The sequence below is a fragment of the Martes martes genome (genome assembly GCF_963455335.1).
Source record: "Martes martes genome assembly, chromosome: 4".
Lineage (NCBI taxonomy): Eukaryota > Metazoa > Chordata > Mammalia > Carnivora > Mustelidae > Martes > Martes martes.
The window spans coordinates 142,412,743-142,429,547 of NC_137891.1; the positions used below are offsets into that span (position 1 = coordinate 142,412,743).

The following is a 16,805-nucleotide window of genomic DNA, read 5'->3' on the forward strand; positions in this document are numbered from 1 at the left end:
TGTCACTGTGGTAGCAGATGTGAAGTAAGTGGACATAACAATAAGACCATTAGAGACAACCGGAGTTTGCCTGGAATGCCCAACCCTGTGTAGCAACAAACATTGATTTTGATTCTAACAATATTTCCAAACAATCCTTAAATCTGGCAGACAGGAAGAATACTAATCACCTAGATAAATGTGTTTCTTCTACATTCTGGAGAAGCGCCATAAGAATATATCAAGTTTAGTAAGCTTATGTGAGTGGAGCACTGTCCCACTTGGCATTACTCATCGAATTTCATATTATTTTATTAGGATCTGGTACAAACACTATGTAAAACTCCACAATTAAGTTAATCCAGTCTTGTCATCTCACATGATTACAAATATTACAGAGACCAAACAAACCTACAGCCAAGTGTACACTACATAATTCAGGCCAAAGAAAAATCTAGTTTAACCTATATAAACCAAAAAATGTAAATGGGTGGGGGAGACTTCTTTTCCTCGCTCTTGATGAACAAAATTTGCTATCTATATGGATCAGGTTCCCTCTGACATGTGCATATACCCATGAAGGGAATCAACTACCAAGCCTCTAAACATGCAAACATTCTCCTTCCAACTCTTACTTTTAAAACAATATCAAAGTTGACAAGATCGCAGATTAGATGGGCAGAGGCAAAGCTGCTAAAATTGAACAGCATTGAGGACAAATATCTACTCCCCAGATATAAATCTGTTACAGGATTAATAAATTTTTATTAACTATTTATAGACTCCCATACATTTCTTCCCCAACAACAAGGCAAGCAAATGCTATAATGAATATATATTTCCACAATAAAGATTTTCAGTTATAATAAATGGGTCAAACTTTCAAACCTAAAGATTGAATTTTTTTTAACTTTCCAGAGTTTTAGTCTGAACAGATGCAAAAATTTAGCAAGAATTATCGCAAGAATTTTTTCATCCATACAAATTATTTAATGAGCACCCATGCAATCTATGCCAAATAAAAATGAATAACACAGTGCAATGCCAACTTCTCTGATTAATGCACCCTTAGCTTGTATTTCCATACAGTTTCTCTTAATTAAAGACAAACAGAAATTTCCTCTCACTAAACACTTTTAGGTTCACATTTGCTTTCTAGAGCTATTTCTAAAAGTGTATATCATTTGTTTTGCTGAGTAAGTGAATTACCTCATATGATAAAGCATTAATTATGTGGACCTGGTAACAAAATAAGAACACTTGGCACAGGAACAGAGACTGGGAAGTTTGCAAGGATGTGGACTTTGGGAGTTGGGTAGGGATGATTTTCTAAGTGTCACTAGGGAGAGAAGATACCTAAACAGGAAAAATCATCATCAAAAGACATGGATAAATATTTGAAATTTCATGGAAAAAGATTACCCAGTAAAAAGGGTTTTAGGTACATTACATCTTTCAACTCAAGATCCTAATGTATCTGTAAATTAGATTGAATAACTTCCTGCCTATATTATAGGAAGAAACTACCTATAATATCTTTCATATGCTATATACATTTTCTCAGAGAATCCTAAAGTCTCCTCTAGATCAAAGCGTCTAGATGCCTGCAGAAATTATTTCTTCCACTACTCAGAAACGATTTCTTCCACTACTCTTTTGACACTCACCCTCCAGTGCTTGCATCACGTGGTAGTCTACTAGCACTGTCTCGAGTCAAACGCTACCTTCACCCCCACTGACTTGCTATGTGATCTTGTGGCAAGATCTTGTGTTTCCTCCCTGGAGGAACTTAGTTATCTCTTTTTAGACCACTCTCTCCACACCACCATCTAACCACAAGGACCTTCCTTTCTTCAGCCCTGGGAGAGAGAGGAGACACACACACACACACACACACACACACACACACACATCCCACCAAATTCTTTGCCCTTATTCTTAGCCCACAAGAAAGAGCCTTAAATACTGGGTTCAACTTGCATCATAAGATGACAGGCAATTTGAGATAGGGACCGTGTCAGATGTATTAAGCTTAGAGGCTTATACACAGTAGGTACTCAATAAATATAGCTGAGGGTTTTAATACTAAATGATAAGCTGCAGTCTGTCAGAACAATGAATTATTAAGCAACTACTATTAGGGAAGAATATGGTGATCTCTTAAAACATTAAAGTTATGTCTACCAAATACTGTTAAGAAAAAGGAAAACATAAAATTATATATGTGCTGTGTCACTGCATACCCCAAAACCATGCCTACCCAAGATTCCGCTTTTTTGTTTTGTTTTGTTTTGTTTTCCTGTTCTTAACATTATTGCAGAATCGACCACAAAAGATTAGGGTGAAGAGAGACTAGTTCCTAAACATAACACCTTAAACTTTTAGGAAGGAAAAAAAAGTATTACGGAGACCAAGTGAATCCTGTATCACAACCCAGTGATTCACTATAAATATTCTTTTCTCTAGGGCTCATTCTTCCATCATATGGAGGGAATTATATCTATGACCTCCATTATCAGTAATAGAAGGTAGCCATATAATTGCACCAGAAGTCCACCAGAGAATCAGGCCTGTAAGAGAAAAAGCTTTCATTTATTAAGTTTATAAAGAATTCCTAACATAACACAAATAGCAGTGCCTCTGTTAACTGCCATGATGGGTGCAATCTTGCTGGAGAGGGTGAAACAGAACAATTAAACTAATTCTGCTATAGTCACAGAAAACACAGTTCACAAAGCTACATGCCTCTAACACCTTCCAAGACCCTCCACTCTCAACTACAGACTCTCCTTTGACACTCTACTGTAATTCTAAAAGCAAACAGTTATTTCTGAAGTATTTCTCATCATTTAAAAAAAAAGCATGTTTTAAAATGGAATGTTCTAACAAAATACATTTGCACATGCAGGGAATAAGGAATTTACAAGACAACACGAGGTCATTATTTAATTTTTAATTAGGTTTCACCTAACAATGGAAAACTAAGTCTTCCTCCATCCATTTAACAAACCCTCATTTAGAATACTCCATGGCTTAGAAAGCTTCTGAACAGATGTCTAAAATGAGAATTCAAGACTCAGGAAAATATGAAACTCACTTTACTCTCTTCTCAAGTGATCTGATAAACAAACAGCCTCACCCACTGCAGTCATGGCTGATAATTTATTTCTAGAGTCTGATGACTATATGGCAATTCACTTTGCTGATGAAACATTCTTTATTTGGGTGGGATGCACACAGATACCAACTTAACGAATGTCATTCCCACAAGATAATAGACCATAGAGAAGATGCATGCCAGGCAGCACTGCATTGAAAAACCACTTTTCACCTATCAGAAGATGCCTTAACAACTGACAGTGTTTATCATATCCACAAAACCTCATTGCTGCTAGGCAAAGTTCCAAAGCCAACTTAGTTACTTCATTAAGGTCATCTGAACTCTCTAATATCCATGTTTTCTGCATATTTGCAGTTATTAGAAATCCTTACCTTTGCAATTATTTGTAACAGCACTGGCAGGGACAGATATGTCCCATGAAGTTATTTTAATTAACTCAGGGTCTCGTCTTCCCTGTAGACAAGGGTTTCCTCAAATCCATAAGACAATTCCACCGATAACTAGAGAATTCTCCAACATTATTCTTGGATTTCTAATTTGGGCCTTGCATTTATGCCATTGAAATCTGCTATAACTGGGCAGTTCCAGAATAAGAAGAAATCAGCATCAGACCCAAACTCTCTTACGGGAGAAAGAAGGGGACTCCTCAAACCAAGGAAAGGACAGAAGATGTGGCAGATACTCCTCAGATCAGCCCTGGAGAGAAGGCAGAACCAGTTGGCTGTGAAGAAAGAGAAGGAACATAGGGACCAATGATCTTCACCTTCTCTTTATATTTTCAAAAGTTTCATACTTTAGTTAAGGGAATGTGAAATTTTAAATATGTTCTTGAACCAAACTTTAAATATGCCAAGGGATCATATGTCAAAGGTACCATATGTGGACCTTCTCTCTCTCTGGGGTGAGGGCAACTGGACAAACCCTTTCAACTTTGTCCATGAAGAAGCTGGTGAATTCGTGGTGGGCAGCCTAGCTCCATGGTTGGCACAAGGTAAGTGACAGATGTTTGCTGACTGAATGAGGACAGAAGTGGAGACACTGCATACGCTACACACCCTGTGCTGCACATCAGCTATGGGACATTTTCAGAACACATGCCATTCATTCCCATCTGCATGCTCTGTCCCTTCATTTCTCCTGCCAACCTTCAAGGAAGCCCTGCTTTAACGTCATCTCCTTGACAGAAGTCTTTCTCATTCTCCACAACTCAGAATCAATACTGTCCTCTCTTGGGTCATATGGGTCCTTTGTATTCTACTATGAAACATACCGCTGAACATGTTTTGCCTCTTCCCCTACCAGTCTACAAACATATGGAAGGGAAGGAAAGCTTCCTGATTGCCTCTGTTTCTCTACCAACATACACCACGTTACCATATTTCTAGCAGAAAATTGATATGTATTTGTTGAATGCTTAAAACGAGCACTTCTATCTATACCAATGCATTCCACCTTCCTGTCTGACTACAACACCCAATTTTCTCCTGATTACATGTGGTGCCTCTGAGGCCAGATGTTTTCTAGTCTCTTGAAGCCACTCTCAAATTATATACTATGAATAAGGTAAATATAGGAAAGCGACAAGAAGAATGATAAAAGTCACCATGGATACACCATGTCCAACCTTATGAAAGGTAAGCCTTTCAAAGATAAGAAGAAAAGTTCAGAACGTCCTCCTGAGTAACTCAGACATGCCCTCAACTTCCAATAAAGATCAAATATTGAGGGGCGCCTGGGTGGCTCAGTGGGTTGAGCCTCTGCCTTTGGCTCAGGTCATGATCTCAGGGTCCTGGGATCGAGCCCCACATTGGGCTCTCTGCTCGGCGGGGAGTCTGCTTCTCCCTCTCTCTCTCTCTCTGCTTACTTGTGATCTCTGTCAAATAAATAAATAAAATCTTTAAAAAAAAAAAAAAAGATCAAATATTGACAATGAAGTGATTTGGTCATACTCAAAAGAAACAGAAATGTGTTCTCTTAAAAATCAACTTTAAAAAAAATAAATGGGAAAATACTCTGGAAATCATTTTCCTTTGAAAGGAGAAAAGAAATAATGTTCATTGTTTTCCTTAGATACCTTTCTAAAGTATAGAATTAGTCACTATTAAAAATAAAAAGAAAGAAAATTTGTTTTGTTATATGGAAATACATCTTTTCAAGTTTTAAGCACCACATGGAATCAGAAATTGTTTATTTTTTTCCAAAGCACCCTTTCATTTCAGATATTTAGCTCATTATATTACTCAGGGCACAGGAAATGAAAACCACTATGATTTATAATCTTGTGCCAAGACAACTGCAAGAGCTGCTGCTCACGGCCCCTAACTTCACTCTGTTGTCTTTTTCAAGGCTCCCTGCATTTGCACCTCATGATTAATTTTGCCAAAACATTTCCGGAAACACGTCATACTCGTGTTCAAAAACCCTATAGGACTCTCTATTGCCTAAATCTTGAACCTGGCACTGAATGCCATGCCCTGAATGAGCCCCTCTCCTAACCAAACTTGTCAGCTGACCCCACCTGGAACAAATCTTGCATATTCCAGTTTCTGCATGTTCCCTCCTGCCTCCCCCCTGCTCTCCAGGTCTTCTGTCTACTAATCTCCGGCATCACCCCTGCTCACCCACTCACTAAGAATCCAAACCATCCTTCAATCCACAACTCGCATCTCATTTTATCCAAAAGCCTTCTACTATCCCAATTCTTCACAAATTCTCTTCTAAATTTCTACAAAACATGTTCTCACTTGGTATTTATTTATACAGACCCAAGAAAAATGTATGTTTTGTACAAGCAAGGACTACATTGTACATGTACAAGATTACATCCTTCAACAAACCTAGCATAATGGCGCATATGCAGGTGACACTCAATATGTATGTGTAAAATAACTATTTCTAAGACAGTAATTTATAAACTCTACATTTAAGGATCAAATTAAAGACTATCGCAACTAAATTAAGATACACTGTCTATTACAAACAAAATGCTTTCCAGGCCTACAATTTTAAAGCAAAACTTTCATTCTAATCTTATTTCTAACCTTGTCACAATTTCAGAGCTAATAAAACATTGGAAGTACTAACTAAGCAGGATAAGTTAAATTCCTCAAACCCAAATGACAATAAAAATGAACAATGAAAAAATCCTAAACTCTGCCAGTGACATTTTATTTCCATAGATGCACAGTGTTATTAATGCAAACTCACTGGTAACAATAATTGCATATGAAATGAGTGAATGTCCGACCTACAGAGAAGAGCACAGCAGAGTTTGTGGATTAGTATGAAAACTTCATTAGTCCACTGTATGCAAACATGTCCCTAATTTTAAATGGGTCTTAGGGAAGAAGACAGTTTACTGCACTAAATCACCCCCCAGGCGGCTAACTGCATTTGGGTGGCCATTAAAAAAGAAACTTTCTGACCCGAGATGTGAGTTATCACACACGTGGAAGACCTGAGTAAAAACTACCTTTAACGTACCCTCATTCACCACAACGCAAAGGAAAATACTAGACATTGGGAATACCTGGATGATCTGAATGAGACTGGCCTACCCAAAAAAATGTTAGCTGACTGTGGATAAACAACAGGGACATTTTACAAGTTCCTACCTGCAGGCATGCATGCACACGTGCACACACACACACATACACGTACATACATACATTTTTCACGAAGCATTTAATGAGTCATGTTACTCTCCACTACTACATGTAAGTGGTACTGTATCTTGATTTTAATCTCTAGTTATTAGTGATTTAGGAAGCAAAGTACACTTTTTTTTATTTTAAAAGCATACTATATATGGAATATCCTAAAAAGAATAGAGAAATACATTCTTAAGCAAATAGAAAGCATTTATTTTTTTAAATGGCACAGCTCAACATACTAGAGACATAACCAAGCTGCCAATTTTTAGAGCATGGGTTTTTTTGTTTTTTGTTTTTTTGTTTTTTGTTTTTTTAGAAAAATCTTTCTATTTTGGACAAATAGGATTAAGCGTCTTAGACAATTCTTTGTTGTTTTGACTTCAACAATTTATGCAAATGAGATGTTAATTAGTGTAATTGTAACTTAAATTATGCTTGTGTAAACCTCTCCATTGGTAGAAAAGTGTGGGAATCTACACAACTGGTATTTAAAGTAGCTGTACCAACTCTCTTCTGAAAGCCCAGTATAGCAAGATCACTTTCATGTCTTTACAATTTGTTTTTATGAGGTGATAACATTTTTACAAATACCATCATTTTTGGTTTTTTATATTGTAAGTGACAGTCTGACATTTTACAACTGGCTTATTGAAAACAAGAATTGAGCACTCTAGCAGTAACGGACATTAACTGCTGAATAGAGATTCAGATGCTAATGAGGTGAGAGGGGCTCCAGAAAGTTTTGATAAATGCTACACACACTCTAACTAGCTGTGAATGTGGGTTGACAAAGAACATCTACACCAGGGTTCAATAAAATGTAACCCTTTAAATTAATCATACTGGCAGTATTTAATAGAATGCACAACAATCTCCTTTTCTGTTGGCTATAAAGCTGGAGAAATGCAAAGTCTTCACAAATGAACGCTCCCACATTTCCCACTCCACACTGCTACTTTCATTTGAATGTCTACAGCTGTTTCAAAAGTACTTACTGTAAATAGCAAAGTATAAGCATAATTCAGAGTCTGACTCTTTCACATTTTTATGTCTAGATTTTCCCTCGTTTTTCTGTCTAGATTTAAACAAAAACTCGTAAATAAGAAAAAAAAAAGTCAAAGGTTTGAGTGCCTTATGCAGAACCCAGCACATAGTAGTTTCTCAATAAACGACAGTTATTGTTATAGGAAAGATCTGGCAACTTATAAAAAGAAAAACCATCTGCTCGCACAGGAAAAAATAAGAAAAATCAGGAAGTAAGGCCTTCTGTCTTCCAATTCACAAACTTAAAGTAGGCCTTTGTTCTTCAGGGGCTATTGGGCAACCCATTTTATAGCTTTGGTGAGGAATTCTCTTCATACAGAAATAATAATGTCCTATTAAGTGAAACTATAATGAACCTTATTATCACAAATGTCAGAGAACCTCAACTTATTTTAATTTTTGATGTGCACACCCATCAAACTCCTCTACTGATTGCAAACTTGTAGATTTCAACAGACTACAGTTCAAGAGATCAACCTTCTATTTCTTAAGCAAATGCAGAGCATTAACATGTTATTTCTTCTTAAAGTGACAATCCCTAATATCCTTTTTGGTTTTTGCCAATTTTAATCTTGGCAGGAAGTGGAAATCTGTGCACTCAGCAACACTGCAATCTTGCTGGCTGTCAAAATTATGTGTCAGCCAATGCCTGAGTGGTATTCTTGTCATTTCACCATGGTAAGAAACTTATCAGTCTGACATATAAAGCCTCTAAAAGTAGTAATTTATGCCAAAATGTAGATGCACGTACCCACCACCTAAATTCCATTTTTATAATTCCCACAATTATTATAACTTCCCCCAAATATATATCCAGATTGTAGTCACAACTTTAAGGAGGCTTTTAAAAATTAAAGGGGTAATTATGACTCAAAAAGCTTTAGATTAAAAGACAAGTAAATTTTAAAACATACATGTCCCTATATTGACACATGTATGTACATTTTGTAAATATGCTTGCCTACAGATATTGCATACTTTGTGAAAGAATCATTTTCTCCCAAACTCTCTATGTGACCTACGTATTTCCAAGTCAACAAACTAATTGTTTCTCAATAAACTGCATAAAAATGATACCTTTATCCTTCAGCAAGCACTGGTTACTCTTTGACTTTTTAAGAGTAAAAACTCTCACTTAAAAAAAAAAAGTGAACAAGTAGAGAAATGTGTGCTATGGTTTAGAAATGGCCATTTAGCCAAATTGCATACTTGTGCTGTGTCAGCGTCCTGGCAGAGTCATCTCATTCCACTGGTCTAATGGATGGCAATTGAATTTAATTAACAAAACTCCTTTGACTTAGTTTCATACTGTGCTGAATGTAATGGAATCTCCTCTCTCCCTCTCCCCCTTTCTTTCTCTCTCTCTCTCTCTCCCTCTCGCTCTCTGGCATTCAACTAAAAATGTCCTTAACTGCTGTCCACTTTAAGAATATTAAAGGCTACACATTATACTTAAAAGATATAATACAGTCATCTCCTTCCCTATGACTTAAATTTAGTTACTGAATTATATAACATAAAATAATTAAAAAGATACTTTGATAGTGATACACAGTATAGATTCAATTACCACAATGTATCCATTAAAGGTACTTTTATAGTATGAATAAAATGCAAATCCTCTTTATGGATCAATACCAGGACATAATTCTATTCTTCTACCTAAAAAAGGGAAGTTAACCATTATAAATCATCTTCACATGAAAATGGTAAAAAGGTGTTCCTTTAAAAATGTTCAGTTAATCTCAATATATTAAGAATGCTGCTTTCTCTATCACACTCATTTGAAAACTGTACACCTAAATTCCAGCAATATGTAATAACCAATAAACAGAAAACTTATCTACCATTCTTCTTCATACTTAATTGAAATGCCTGACACTAAATTCAGAGACATTTCTATTAATTAAATAATCTTTCCTAAATAAAACCAAGAACACACCAAAAGAAAAAAAAATGCTCCTAAGGGATTCCAAGTAAATACTATTCTGCCTAACTTTTGCCTGGCTGGGCACTCCGAGACAAGTTCCTATGATTGATTATTGTGGTATCTCTGAATCTTTGACTTTGAACCATAACCTTTTTTTCGAACAATGACAGTTGGGACCTACCATTTGCCATCTGTAGAGATGGACGGGGGAAAAGGACTTCACGTACATTAATCAACCAATTAAGAACAGACTTAAACAAAACACTAAAGCATAATAAACCCCTGACTGTTTAATAGCTTTCTACTTTTAATAGTTGTCTTCCTGCAGTCTGCTCACAAGATTAGGAGTAATCTGTTCAAGTCTTAACAAAAATTGCATGAGCAAAAGGGGAGAAAGTGTACCATTCAAACCAGGCATTTTAAATTGTGAAAAATGATACTTAAGGATTCCACAGTTCAAATCAAAATTTAGGAGGCTGATCTACACACCACCATATCAAGGAATATCAAGTCAATATAAATATGGTACTGCTCTTCACTGAAAAATCTAAAATTATTAGTACATACAATTGAGTCTCTTATTTTAAAATTTTAGGGCACTACATTCTTAAAAACACCACTCATTCAATAATTTACACTGTATCATTTGGCATAGAGTAATTTTCCAGGAGAATTTAACATTTCAGTTATTGGTAACAAAGGAAACCTATTAAGAAAAATTGGGGAAAAGTTGACAAAAATAGGTAAGGTCTTGCATATTCTCTAATTAAAATGGGATCAGCAAATGTAATACTAAATAGTAAGGCATTAACTCAGTCTCATTCATGAATAAAAAATAAATAGGAAACTAAGGGAAAAAGTCAAGGATGCCTACCCTCACAGGTTAATTCAATACTAAATTGGAGGTATGAGCTAAGGCAGTGAGAAGTGTAAGGAAAATAAAAGTGTAAGATTGGAATAGCATAAATGAAAATGCTATTGTTCGCATTAGATATGATTAGCTACACAGTAAACACAAAATAATTTACAGACAAATTATTGGTTAAAAATATGTAAATATAGCTGGATGTAAGATCATTATACAAGAGGGGTACCTGGGTGGCTCAATCAGTTGAGTGGCTGCCTTTGGCTTGGGTCATGATCCCAGGGTCCTGGGATCACGCCTTGCTTCGGGCTCCCTGCTCAACGGAGAGCCTGTTTCTCCCTCTCCCTCTGCCTGCTGCTCTGCCTACCTCTCTATCTCTCTGTCAAATGAATAAATTAAAAAAAAAAATCTTTAAAAAAAGATCATTATACAAGAATTAACTCTATTGCTATATGAGAAACACATAGTTAGAAAATATACTTTAAAAAACACAGTTTATAAAAGCAGTTTCAAATAAGATGTTCAAGACCTGGGTGAAAACTATTCAACTTCTTGAAAGATAAAAACTAAATAAATGGAGAGGCATACCATGTTCATAGACGTAGTATGATTTGATAATAATATGATGTCAATTCCCCTCAAATTCAAATTCACGTGTAGATTCCATACATTTCTAAACAAAATCTACACAGAATTTTTCATGAAACTTGACAAAATGATTCTATCACCTCAAATGTATTAGAATTGCTATTACCAAGAAGACAAGACATAACAAGTGTTAGTGAATGTGAATTGGTATAGCCACTATGGAAAACAATATAGAAGTTTCTCAAAAAATTAAAAGTAGAGGTACCATCCAGCAATTACACTTTGGAATACTGATCCAAAGAAAACAAAAACACTAACTTGAAAAGATATATGCACCCCATGTTCACTGCAGCATTTTTTACAACTGGCAGGACATAGAAACAACCTACGTGCCCACCCATAGATGAATAAATAAAGAAATGGAATATTTCACACAATGGAATATTATTTAACCATAAAAAAGAAATCTTGTCATTTATGACAACATGAATAGACCTCAAGGGCATTATGCTATAGGAGATAAGTCAGACACAGGAAGGCACACACCATATGATCTCTCTTATATATGGAATCTAAAACAAATAAAATAAATCAAGCTCACAGATACAGAGAACAGACTGGTGATTGCCAGGTTGGGGAGTAGGAGATAGAAGAAACAGGTGAAGGGGATCTAAAGGTAAAAAGAAATTCAAAACAAGAAACCTATTTGAGTGTACATCTCTGTGGCCCATCTTGATGAATATAAAATAACAGAAAAATAAATAAAATATATATGAACTGGTGAAGGATCAAGAATAACTAAACACACTCCGGGGGGTGGGTGGGGGGGAAGTGTGAAGGATTTGCTTTATCAGATATCAAAACTAACCGACACAGAATGTTGTCAGTATAGCATAGACATATTAATCATTAGAACAGGACAGAAAATCCAAAAACAGACCCACACAAATATAAAAACTTAGCAAATGATAGAGGTGGCATTAAAGATCATTTGGGGAACAGAGAAACTATTCAATAAACGATAAATAGAAAACCGTGACTCACATAGGAAAAAAATGAAATTGGATCCCTACCCCACACCATACAAAAAAATAAATAAATAAATTCCACATGGAATACAAATGTAAATATGAGATGAACATTTAAAGCTGTATTAAAAAATACCATGTATTTTTAAATGCAAAGTAAGGGGGGTATTTCAAATGAGACACAAAGTACCAACTGTAAAACAAAAGATGAATAAACCTTACTATATTAAAATTAAGAATTTTTGTTCATCAAAGATATCTTAAGGATATCTTAAAGAAAATGAAAAATCAAACCACAAACTGATTCGCAAGCACCTAACACAAAAGAGTAGAATCTAGGATTTATACAGAACTCCTAACAAACTAAAAAGAAAAAGACAAGCAAAAAACAGAAAAAAAAAATGAGTAAAAGACCTGAGCATTTCACAGAAGAGATAGTGGCTCATAGATATACAAAAAGATGTTTCACCTCATTATTAATCAAATTAGAAATGCAAATTAAGACTGGAATAAAATATTTTATAGTCACCACACTGGGAAAAAGTAAAAATCTGGCAGTGACAAGTATTGGAGAGAAAAGAACCTTTTGTACAGTGCTACTGCTAGGGAAATGTAAATAGGTACAACTACTTAATAAATTAACAGTATCTTTTTATAAAATGTAACACTGACACACCATGTGATTCAACAATTCCACTCTTAGGCACATACCTAAAGAAACCCTTACACACATGCTCCACAAGACACATTACAATTCATAACACTTGTTAGTTGCAAGAAACTAGAAATATCCCATCAACCCACCACAAAATAGCATATTATACAAGAAAGAAGAATAAATTTCAGTACCCGTGGCAAGACTAGAAACATAAGGTTGACTGAAAATGCAATTTCCAGAATCATGTATGTATGTATGTATGTATGTGTATATGCACGTATATGTAATGTTTATAAAACTTAACAAGAAAAACTGAACAACATATTTAGTACACATATATGTGATGAAAACATCTCTTTTATAGGAGGGGAATAGTACACAATACTCAGGATAATGGATGATATTTTCAGGGAATATAGAAATAAATTCAAGGTACTGGTAATGTTCTCCTCGGCAGGGGTGATAGATACACAGGACTCCATTATGATGTGTTATCTTACATATATTCTTCCATTGAAAAACAAAGTGAAAATAATGAAGTCAAACCTGTAATGCTTATCAAAACAAAAGGATTTTTCAAGTATCTTAGAACCTTTCAGCAACAGGCCTGAAAAGGTTTAAAGAAAATACAACTGAATTTTCATTTTGAATTATTTTAATAATGCTGTCCCCTTTCTCCCCAAAAAACCGTATGAATAATGAAATTAGCAGGGAAAATCTTCATTCTTTCGTACTTGACTGATGTGAATAATTTGTATTTTAAATCCAATCTCAGCTCCCTATACAAACAGGGTAGATGCTACGATAAAGGAGGTAAACTCCAGTATCAACAAATCCAAACAGCAGATAATCCACATTTCTGTTTGACTTAAAATGCGTCATTCAGTCTTTTAACATTGCATTTCATGTCCTGATTACACTTGGTTTGAAAGAAACCTCTATTTCTGGGAAGGGACTAAGAAAGGATGACCCGAGTTTACAGTAGATAGCGGAGCACTAATACAAACACACACACACACACACACACACACACACACACACACACATATCATATATCATATATCACATATCATATTATCATATATATATGAGAAGAAATCAACAGGGTGGTATTTTTGTGGCTTGGCAGAGGGGATGACAGAGGAGTACAAAGCTTCCTTCCAATGGTAATATTTAATTATAAATAACTCAGTTAAAGAACTGAGTTTCTATGAATTATCTCCAAGAGAAAAAATTTAAAAACTTGACTGAACATGAGTGGCATGCAATACTCAAAGATGAATTTAATTGAAATGAGGCACTCCCTATCTCACCAGGAGCCCGGTCAGAATTTCACCACATCCATTCTTACAGGTGATTCGATTGTACTATTCTCTAAAAGATGCTCGACTTCAAAATGCCTTCCCAGCCCTGCTGAACTAAGAAAATGAAATAGCAATATCTTTCCATCCATACTTCGCCAGAATGAAGGTGATCATCAGATACAAAAATATAAGCAGAGAATTAAGTAATAATTAAATAAGTTAGAATTTCACTGATAAGCACTATACCGGCTGATATAAAGTTACTGTCTACCACTCAAGATCTCTCCACTATATGCCATCTAAGCACACACTTCTCACAACCTGAGAGGTGCTCAACCAGCAACACCAAACAAAAGAAGATGAATACAAGAAAGGCCACAAATTCATTGCTATAGCATCAACCACAGAATACAATTGGAAAATACCCAATTTTTTCCAGATGCTATAATTTCACTAATTAAATATCTCCTTTAGAAATCAGTAATGCTCTAAGGGAGAGAAAAATTAGAGTGCTTCCTAATTCAAGCTCTTATTATTTAAACTTAGTTTTTAGTATAATTTTAAGAAAGGAAAAATAGATATTTACTTCTTCAATACAGTCTGGAGCAGGGCTTTTGTCATTTAGATTTTTTTTAAAGATTTTATTTATTTATTTGACACAGAGAGAGTGATCACAAGTAGGAAGAGAGGCAGGCAGAGAGAGAGAGAGGAGGAAGCAGGCTCCCTGCTGAGCCAAGAGCCCTATGTGGGGCTCGATTCCAGGACCCTGGACCCTGGGATCATGACCCGAGCCGAAGGCAGAGGCTTTAACCCACTGAGCCACTCAGGCGCCCCAGGGGTTTTTGTCATTTAAAGATCATTTCTAAATTACTGTATGGCCATCTATAACATCGCAACAGACCTTTGTCCTTCCTAAGATTCTCACTGTAAGCAACTAGCTATACATTGACCTTGACCTGAATCTTCAGAAACAAGAATGGAATTGCGAGAAGATTTATATGAAAATGCAAGTTTTCTCATTAGTTTAACAGTTAGAAGATGTTCCAATCCTAAGAAGCACACTGGGAAAATCCCATACTTTATACCACTTTGCAAAGTGCAGGCTGGCACAGTATCCTCTCTGCAGCTTTGAGATCCAATTAGGATGTAAGTGAAAAAAATTACATTCTAGTTTTCATTCCCCACTGGAATATTTTTGGTGATTGCTCACCTAAAGAAGATGGCCAGATTTTGGTCCCTTTTAGCATTCTATGAAAGCACAAAAGAAGATTTATTTTCAGTCTTTTTCAAGCAAATTAATTTTCATATGATAAGTTTTTGTTTCTCATTATTTTTAATGTTTTAGTAAAAAAAAAATGGAAGAAAGAAATGTATATTCTGTCAAAATGCTTCCATTATCCTTTGCTGAAACCAGTAGGAGCTTTTAGATATGAAAACGGGGCCAGACGGAAACACTTTATGGGAAAATCTGCAGTGGAACGGTTTTGATAATGAACATGCCTAGAGAAATAAAATCATGAATGCTGTATGTGTTGGGGGGAAGAAACTCTTATCTTCAGTTGGGTTCTGTTTCCCTTAGAGAGGCTTATGTTACCCTACAATCAATAGGTCTCCAATTAAACAAAGAAGATTTACATATGCTGGTGCATTTTGGAGCTAATGAAATTGGTCTAACAGTTTTAATGAGAGTACAGCACTGGCAAGGAGGAGAACTTAGGAGTCACCACACATAATCGGGCCTACCTCCTTAATTCTGAACTTTAACTTCTCTACTCCTACTGCCTTTGGCCTCTCTGAACATAGGTTAAGTAGTAACCATGCCAAAATGTATCCTATTTAGGAAGGACAGACAGACAAAACCACAAATGCTCAATAGAACTAAGGGTATGATTCACAAATGCTTTCCCTGCAGAGCAAGACGCTGTGGGGTTCAATCCCCCTCCCCAAAAAAAAGGAAAAAGAAAAAAAGTGTGCCATCCTGAGGAAGAGGTTCCATTTTTAATCAAGATCACACTTTAAAAATTCAAGCATGAAATGAGAATCCTTTATTTCCCCTCTTAGCAGGATACCTAGCACACAGTAGGTAGTGGGTAAATGATTGCTGGTATAAAGATGATTTCCTCACAAAGGAGCTGGAGCGATGGATATATTACCTGATCATCTCCAAACCACCTTTTCTAGCTAAACAGGACAGATAAAAAGTCAAGATCAGGATCTTAGAGAGGAAAACAAACAACTTGAACATTTTCTATAAATAGTAGCATTATAAAACCTTCATTTTCAGAATAATGATTATTCACATGTCAATAACTCCTTTAGGTTAACATGAAACTCTGGATTTGGGTGAAGAAACAAAAGTCAGTTAACATGATAAAGTGAGAAGAGAAAAATCATCCTAACCAAAATAAATAAATAATTTAGGCATAAATTCAGTGTTCCTGAGTTGAACAAAAGCTATATATATTATACATCACCTAGTTTTTAAATTCATATTCCAAATGTCTCACATTTTTTGTTTTATTTTGTTCAACCCAGATTTTCCATTCAGTCACCAGATCAACAAAGGTATTGAATACATACTAGGTGCGGGGCCCTACGAACCCCTACGGGGGACACAAAAATAAATACAACCCAG

At 35.6% G+C, this 16,805-nt stretch overlaps 1 protein-coding gene across 9 annotated transcripts in view; it reads right to left on the reverse strand.

The window, feature by feature from the left end:
* NFIA (nuclear factor I A) overlaps window positions 1–16,805 on the reverse strand; it is a gene marked incomplete at its 3' end in the record, with an annotated part of 358,370 nt that overhangs the window by 321,505 nt on the left and 20,060 nt on the right. The window lies entirely within an intron of this gene.